Raw genomic sequence first — 9,494 nt, forward strand, 5'->3', positions numbered from 1 at the left:
GAGCACCTTGGATCCATACCAACCAACATTAGCATTGAGATCCATAAATACACTGATGACACCAGTCTGTAGCTCAAACTCCTGTCTCCCAATGCCATTTATTGACTCAAAACCTGGTTCAGGCTAAACCAGACATAAATGGCAAGCACTCACCTTAAACTCGGCCAAATGAACACTGAATTTGCCAAATAATGCCAAACAACCACAGGTTCAATCCTGTCTCCTGAATATGAACCTAAGTGGCTTCACCTCCAACTGACAAACAGCAAACTCTTTGGGACTCATTCTCAGCACAGACCTCATATTCAAAGAACGCATCACCAAGAAAACCATTAAAGAGTGGCACCATCTCTGCCTCCTGAAAAACTTCATTGTGCCCCCATTGTGTGTGCCCTTCCCTTGAGCCAGCCTTGTTTGCTGCCGACTGTGCAAGCCACATCTTTGCACAGTGGTGTCTGTTGTTTGTCCTGAGTTCTGAGCATTTGCATCCCACACTACCTCCTTGAGAAGCCTGTGACTGCTCGCCATTGTTAAGCAGAACCTCATTTCTGGAAAGCATTGCACTTGGCCAAGTTTGCAGATCCATAGAAGGATGGACCCCAAGGCATCTGTGCCAACTGATGTCACCATCACGGTTGGGGCCGAGTAACCCCTACCTTCTCGTGATCCTCCAAATGGGAATCAGACACTATTCTATCCCCATCAACACCTCAATGATCTTGTTCAACATACCCAACATCAGAAATGCTCCAACCCTACATTCTACTGCAATTCAGAAAGCAGCAGTAGATACATCTTTTTAAGGAGCATCGCCCCACACACACAAATGTCTGCCAGGTTCCTTCCTATTTTCAATGGTGTGCACCCTACCCTAGGGCTCCACCCCCTGTTCCGTGCTTCTGAGCTAAGTTTGCGTTGTATAGATACCACTACGTACATGCATACATGAAATCTCTCTGCAGGTTGAATGCCAAAGTATCAAACACAAAATTATTTACCAGTCATAATGATATTGTGCAAGCCGATATTTAAAAGTCTATATTGTGGTGCCACATACAGGATGTGACATCATCATCGTCTGCCATACATATAGTAGCACTTTAAATGTCATAGGCTCTCGTGAAAGCTGTATACTCAAAGCAATTTTTGATGTCAAAGATCTGCAAATCTCAAGCTCCCAGAGAATGTTCTTGGCACTGGCAGCTTACCTTTTGTGCTCTCCACTGTCTTTGAAGCTGCAGGAACCTCCCCTGCTGCCCGATAACAATGCTTTTCACCAATAAGGAAGCTTACAAAAACGGGTGGCATTTATTTTTTTAGTCCATGTTTTGGTTATCATAATATATCACCTTTTAATATTGTTGTCATAATATAACACTATTAGTGGGTTGAACCTCGACTTCCACCGGGCTCCAGAGGAAAATACATTCTCACATCACATCCATCGTTGCCAGTCAGGCCTTCACTATGAGCGGCTAACCCTGTACAAACAACTGTTTATGCAGGTATTAGAAATATACATTTTGCAGCAATTTCCCATAACCCCACATTTCCCCCGGGAAACGTTTGGCAGAACAAACCTAATTGAATTTACCTGTGGAAAAATGGCTGTTAAATCTTGTCACTTGGCATTTGATGTGAAAATCACAAATTCCCCATTTTCAGTGACTAAACTCGGATTTAGAGGTCATTATCACACATACAGTCTTCCGAACCCTGGGGTATCAGATTTCACTTTGTGATCTAAATCCGTATCCTGGGCACTCACAAGAAGACCCAGGGGCATATTTACAAGACCCTTGCGCCACTTTTGCCTCACTTTTAACATGGGAAAAGTGACGCAAACGTGGCGCAAGGGGCCTGTAAATCTCACCCCCAAAGTCTAGCATTTTGCCTACTACCTCAACAATTCATCTTGTCCTTTTGGCAACAGTGTAACTGCACCTACTTCCCTTTCATCAGCAGATTAATTATGCTGCAGCAGCAGGAAGCAGTGGCCCATGTACCCTGGGTATTTAAGTGGGCCGGTTCAGAACTGGCAGTTCTATTTGGCAGGTGCTGAGACGGGTCCCTATCGGTTTTTCGTTTCTGCCCTCATCCTCATGATGCAAAACAATACATCTTAACTCTGCAGCAGTACCACCCTTCACTGCCTTTGATGTAACCTCAAAGAGACTCGTTGGAGTTCTGTCACAGTCTCACTTTTTCAGAACTGACGCGTTTTCAATATGCTATACAACGAAGCCATAGTTGTTGCTTTTTATCTTATTCAACTAACAACCATTGGCAAAGACAATAGTCCTGGCGAGGTCTAATATTACTTGGTGCAATGACATAATCAGCACAGTACCAGTGGGGCAGCACACTATGCTAAAATCAGATATCCAGCATACCTGTTTTTAGGCCATGCCCTTAACTACATCGACCACGCCCCTTTGAGAGACCCCCAGTTTTGTTATACCACTTAAAACCCTGCAACTACCTTTGAACCTTTGCCAGCTAGAGTCTAGACGGAGACATCGTGTGACAGGTATCAGTAGGGTATCTAGACCTCTGGCTGCCTTCGGAGGCCTGCTTATAAGGGGTGGGGGGTTTGCTGGCAGATTCCCATGACGGCTGCAGCTTAGAGCCTGGGTGCTGGCGATTCCGTCACGTCTGCAGCTCCGCGACAGCCGCAGGTACAAGCGTGGGTGGGGTGCCACACCCATAACTTGTTGCCCGGGGCGATCCCCCCTTGCAACACCACTGACAGGTGTCCTTTAGGATGTCTTCTGAATGAAGCGCGACACAACTGATGGACCAGCAGGCGTGCAACACCCATTGGGTAGAACAGGCTTCAGCCCCCCTGTCAGCTGCCATCGGCTGGGGTGCCCGGTTAGGAGTTGGTGCCTGCCAGCCTGACCTTCAAGAAGGGTGATTTGGATTTCGCGTCCGTTGTCAGTGATGATCCCTTTTACGTCTGTAATTTTGGGCATTGGGGAATAGCACTGTTACCCTGCGAGAAGCCTCAACTCACACCCTGCGAGAAGCCTCAACTCACTGATGGGGAAGCCTCACACTCCTCCTCTGAGCACAAGAGCAGCCTCACCCCGCCCATTGCCATTCTGTACGTTGGCTGATTGTCACCCACAGAGTGACAATGGGCAAGTCTGAGCTGTTAAAGCATATGGTGGGCCTCCTCCTGACTCAGTATAGGGCAGGGAATTCTGTTTTACCAGTACATAAAGAAAAATGTTGCACCTCACGAAATGAAATAAATGTACAGAATCCAGTTCTTGTAAAGGAGCCTGCGAAAAAAGTTAAAAAGAAGGGTTTATGGGTCTTTCACAGTCTCATCCTTTTAGAACTGAAGCATTTCCAATATTATGTACAACAAAGAAATAGTTGCTTCTTTTTTATTTCATGCAACTACCAACCATTGACAAAGTCAATAGTCCTGGCTTGTTGTAGGTGTGATGCAATATATATTTGGATGCAATAACAGAAGTTGCAGAATACCAGTTGGGCAGCACATTATGCTAAGCACAGATTTTTAGCTACCGGTTTTTAAGCCATGCCTTTAAATACATCAGGGATGCCATTTGGAGAGACCCCTAATTTTATTCAATCGACTTAAAGCCCTGGAAACAACACCATGTCACAGTCGCCTCACGTCCTGGCACTGTGCATTATGGATGACTGATGACTTCCAAAATTTCTGATTGCCTAGGTGCAGGGGCATAATAAACCCTCCCTCACCTCAGCCTTGCTTTGGGACAACAGCAAGGGTGAAGATCTCAATGGGCCTCTTCTGTATGCAACTCTGCAGACAAAGGCGCAGCTCACAATTAATGTGAAATCGTGGGTGAGTAAGTAAGTGAAGGAATGGGTGAATGGCTGGATGGATTGGTGAATGGGATGAATGGATGAGTGAAAGGGTGAATGGATGGTTATTTAAAGAAAGGATGAATGGATGAGTGGGTGTAATAATGCATGAGAGAAAGGATTAAAAAGTAAATGTATCGGTGGAATGGTGGATGAATCGGCAAAAGGGTGAATGAATGGGTAAAAGGGTGGATGGGTGGGTAAAAGGGTAGATGAATGAGTGAAAGGATGGATAGATGAGTGAAAGGGTGAATGATGGGCGAGTAAATGGGTGGATGGATGAGTGAAATGATGGATGGGTGAATTGATAAGTGAAAGGCTGAATGGATTGATGGATGAGTGAGAGGGTGGATGTAAGGATGGATGAGTGAGTGAAAGGGAGGGTAGATGGGCAAAAGGATGGATGGATGGGAGAAAGGATGGGTGATGGATGAGTGATAGGGTCAATGGATGGATTCATGAGTTGATGAGTGTATTGATTGTTGGGTGGATGGATAGGTGAAAGGATGGCTAAGTGAAAGGGGGATGGAGAGGGAAAGGGACGATGGATGGAATATTGACAGGATGGATTGGCAAATGGGGGTATAGATAAGTGAAAAGAAGGCTGTAAGGATAGATGAGTAAAATAATGCATAGAGTGACAGTGAGGGTGAAGAGCTGGAAGGAAGGATGGATGAGTGAAATGGTGAATGAATGGACGGATGAGTGACTGGGTGAATGGATGGATGAGTAAGTGAAAGGAGGCTGGATGGGTGAGAGGGTAAATGGTTGGATGGATGAGTGAGTGAGTGGATGGATGGATGAAAGGGTGGTGGATGATGGATGAATGAGGGAAAGAGCAGATGGAGGGATGGACAAGTCAAATGATGAATGAAAGGATAGATAATGGATAGGTTTGGAAATGGTTGAATAGGTTTGGATATGGATGAGCACACAGATGGAAGGACAGAATTAATGGCAAAAGACTGAATAATGGATGAAAGAATGAATGGATGCCACACCCCAGGGTGACTCAACCCACCTCCCCAAACTGACACATGTCAGGCATCATGCTCAGATTTCAGGCTTAAAATTCACCTTCTGCCTGCCAAAAAGCAGAAACGAATTCCTTATACTGCACCGTAGTACCACAAGAGACGTTCCACTGTTGTGCCATTAGGCGGCGCTGGTCTCATGCCACCAGGAAACAGCACGAGCAGCTCCCACCTTCCCAGCGGCCATGAGAGATGCATGAGTGCAGCCGTTCTTCAGGGAAATGCAGTCAAGATAACATAACCTACACTTGCAGATAACAGCATCAATGTTTTTTTCTTTAAAAATGTTGCACCCCTAAGAATATTGCACCTGGGGCAACCACTCAGGTGGCCCCACCCATGCTACACCACTGCCTACCAGTATGGATGACATCTGAATCTTACACCTTGTAGCCCTCAATGCTTTAAGTAACATTTCCTATACATTGACTTTCACATTTATGGGTCATTATCTCTATATAATATTTGTGTAATGTAACGCACTCCGACACCCTGCCGTACAGAAAACGGCTAAGTAGCTCTCACTTCAATTTAGATGCCATGCAAAGCCACCTTGCATGGCTTTGAGTAGCCTCATAAATCATGACTAAGGCAATGCAGCGCAAACCTCTGTGTCACCTTACTCTGTGCCCGGAGGCATTCTATGGGCATTGCAGTGGGTTTTCCCATGCAACACCAATGGAATTTGATGCTGCCCCAGATTTACAAAGTCATGTAAACCTGGAGAAGCGGCAAATCCGTACACTTCACAAGATGATGCGTAACGAGGAGAAATATGTTAATTTATCCTCATTGTTTCCTCTTTATATGTGTGCTGCATTCTACAGCACACATAGAAAAAGGAAAAACCTGTCAGCATTGTTTTTGTGCATAAAGGTGCCCCTTTCTATACAAAATAAATACTGCGTGCAACAGATGCAGCCTTGATCCAAGGTGCAAGGGTTCCTGCATTGGCGGTAGGCTTCAGAAACAGCACCAGTGCAGGGTGAATAGACAGGAATGCAGCATATTGCATACATTTGATGCATTCCTGCCCTTTCACTTTGGCATAGGGCAGCACAGCAAGCTGTCTTGTTGCACTGCCCTATGCCAAAATCTCATAAATGAGCCACAAAGAGGCAAGACAGTTGCCATGTGCACCCTAAATTCCCTAGATTGTTATTATACACGTAGAAGCATTAAAGACTATTAAATCAAATGCAAGATGTTATATATACAGTGTTCACGTATTTCAATATGCTCTCATGTGCAATAATAAAAGGAGCTACGGTGAAAGCAAATATTGCCTAGGATCACACCATTGAGTTAAGCAAGGAAGCTGGGATTGAACTCAGTTTTCTAGTTTCTCATTGTGAATTTCAGGCACTAGATGGTTATTGCTTTCTCCTGTTTTACATCAAATGTCAATGCTTTGTTTTTAATTCTTGCAGCATGAAGTTAGAGTGCGAGTTTCAGTGAATAGCCTCAAGCAAACTTGGCTCTTTTTTGTTTTAAGGGTCTAAGAAGACCTCAAGGTGAGCCACAGCAAGGCATCTATCTTGAGCCTGTCTTGAACCTTCAGTCACTCAACCAACTCTGAAATCCGCCGTACATGGATTTGAATTATAATTCCAACTAATGCATCTTACCTTTTCATTCTTCTGGGATCCATAAAATAGATAACCCAATCCTACAAAACTATAAAATATCCTGTAGCTTGTGTGATGTAAAACACACATTTATATATTTAACTTAAAGAGTTTTGAAGCAAAGCTAAGTTCACAATGTGTTGTATACTAGAACCCCTATACTTAAAAGTCTCAAAAGTACAGAAGGGCATCAGGTATATTGCTTGTTTTAAATCACAGCAATTGCAGATATCTTAATTATGTTGTGTGCTGTTGCATCATGGTTAGTCATTTTGAATTAGGCGCAGCTTTAAAAGTACCATCAATGATGCTTTGCAAAAACGTTTGAGATATATTTTTTAACTGTTTTAGTTTGCAGTACCATCTTTGTACCATGCTTAAAACTTTGTTTTATATGAACTTAAGTGGTGAAAGCCACCAATCATGATTGGCTTAGTTCATTTCAAAATGTGTGGTAGCTCCTGGTACAGCACATATCCACATCGCAAACCCCACAACCACAACATGTTTTCCAGGTAAATTTCAACAGGTTTCCCTTGCCAAAATAAACCTTGGAAAAACTTTGCTGGGGGATAATTGCCTTGCAAATAAAAGAGCATGTGGGTTTTGGTGCACAGAACACTAAAATCGGTATCGTATGTCCCATTTTCAGACAAAACTCACAATTGTTGCGGTATGCAGTCTAAATATCGAGTTTTTTTATCGAGTGGACATAATATCGAGTCAGGAATATCGAGTCTGCAATAATATTGAGGTAAGTAATATCGAGGTAAGTAATATCGATTTTTATAGTGAAAAAAATATCGAAGGTAGCAATATCGAGTTGTTAATATCGATTGTGTAAAATATTGTTTATGTTTGTAAGTAATTAATATCGAAAGTAAAAATATAGAGTGTCAGAATATCGAATGTAAAAATATAGAGTGTTAGAATATCGAATGTAAAAATATAGAAAGTTAGAATATCGAAATTATAAATATAGAGCGTAAGAATATTTATATTTGGATTTTAGATTGTTAAATATGTTATTTAAGTTATAAAAATATATATATATATATATATATATATATATTTATATAATTTTTAATAATTTAAAAAACTATTTATTCTAAAAAAATGTATAATAAAATTTAGGAGCGGGATGTGGGTATTTAGGGGAATAGGGTGGGGAGTGTTTAAAAAAGTGAATTTTTTTATATTTTTATTAGAATTTAAAAAAAATATAAAATTATTTAAAATGTTAAAAATGTATACATAAATTTAGGATTGGGATGTGGGTTTTTAGGGAAAAGGTTGGGGAGTGTTTTATAAATTTGTTTAGTAAAAAAAAAATGTTTTTAAATATTTAATTTTTAGAATTATTTTTTAAATATTGTAATAAAAATTAGGAGTGGGATGTGGGTTTGTAGGGGAAAAGGGTGGCAATTGTTTTAAAAATTGCAATTTGTAATATTGTTTTTTTATTTAAAAAAACATTTTAATTTTAAAAATGTATACATAAATTTAGGAATGGGATGTGTGTTTTTATGGGAATAGGGTGGGTACTTTTGTTAACATTTGTATTCTTAAATTTAATATTTTTAAAAAAATTCAAAATTATTTTTTTTTTCAAATATTAAAAATGTATATTAAAATTTAGGAGTGGGATGTGGGTTTTTATGGGTATAGGGTGGGGATTGTTTTAAAAATTAGATTTTGAAAATTTTAATTTTGTTTTAATTATAAAATATTACATTTGTATTAATTTTTTTGTAATTTTAATAAAAATCTGTAGTGGGATGTGGGTTTTTATGGGTATAGGGTGTGGAGTGTTTTAAAAATTTGAATTTGTAAATTTTATTTAAAAAATGTTACAATTTAAAAAAAAGTATATATATAAATAGTAAATTATATTGGTTTTGTGAGTTAGTACTTAGTGGAGTGGGAATAGTAAATTATATGGGTTTGGTATCCAGCACCTTCCCTGAGTTAGTACGTGGTGGAGTGGGAATAGTAAATTATATTGTTTGAGAGTCCATCACCTTCTCTGAGTTTATACATGGTGGAGTTGGAATACTAAATTATATGGGTTTTGTGTCCAGCACCTTCCCTGACTTTGTACTTGGTGGAGTGGAAATAGTAAATTACATGGGTTTTGTGTCCAGCACCTTCCCTGACTTTGTACTTAGTGCAGTGGGAATAGTAAATTATATGGGTTTGGTATCCAGCACCTTCCCTGACTTTGTACTTGGTGGAGTGGGAATAGTAAATTATATGGGTTTTGTGTCCAGCACCTTCTCTGAGTTTATACAAGATGGAGTTGGAATAGTAAATTATATGGGTTTTGTGCCCATCACCTTCCCTGACTTTGTACTTGGTGGAGTGGGAATAGTAAATTATATGGGTTTTGTGTCCAGCACCTTCCCTAAATTAGTACTTGGTAGAGTGGGAATAGTAATTTATATTGTTTGAGTGTCCAGCCCCTTCCCTGAGTTTATAGTTGGTGGAGTTGGAATAGTAAATTATATAGGTTTTGTGTCCAGCACCTTCCCAGACTTAGTACTTGGTGGAGTGACAATAGTAAATTATATGGGTTTTCTGTCCAGCCTACAGCACCTGGTATTCCCAGGCGGTCTCCCATCCAGGTACTAACCAGGCCCGACCCTGCCTAACTTCTGAGATCAGACGAGATCAGGTGCTTTCAGGGTGGTATGGCCGTACCTTCCCTGAGTTCGTACTTGGTGGAGTGGGAATAGTAAAGTATATGGGTTTTGTGTCCAGCACCTTCCCTGAGTTTGTACTTGATGGAGTGGGAATAGTAATTTATTTGGGTTAAGGGTTTAGCACCTTCTCTGAGTTTATACTTGGTGGAGTGGGAATGATAAATTATTTGGGTTGACTGTATAGCATTTTCGTAGAATATATAGTTGGAGTGGGAATAGTAAATTATAATATATGAATTTTGAGTATTTTGTGAGAGTATATATAA

The 9,494-nt window shown here is 40.7% G+C and overlaps 1 non-coding gene across 1 annotated transcript; it reads right to left on the bottom strand.

The window, feature by feature from the left end:
* Nucleotides 1-9,109: 9,109 nt before the first annotated feature.
* LOC147684844 (5S ribosomal RNA) lies at nt 9,110-9,228 on the bottom strand. The gene has a single exon (XR_015300846.1). It is a non-coding gene; the product is annotated as a 5S ribosomal RNA (ribosomal RNA).
* Between the last annotated feature and the right edge of the window lie 266 nt (nt 9,229-9,494).

The sequence above is a fragment of the Lissotriton vulgaris genome, chromosome 10 (assembly GCF_964263255.1).
Source record: "Lissotriton vulgaris chromosome 10, aLisVul1.2, whole genome shotgun sequence".
Lineage (NCBI taxonomy): Eukaryota > Metazoa > Chordata > Amphibia > Caudata > Salamandridae > Lissotriton > Lissotriton vulgaris.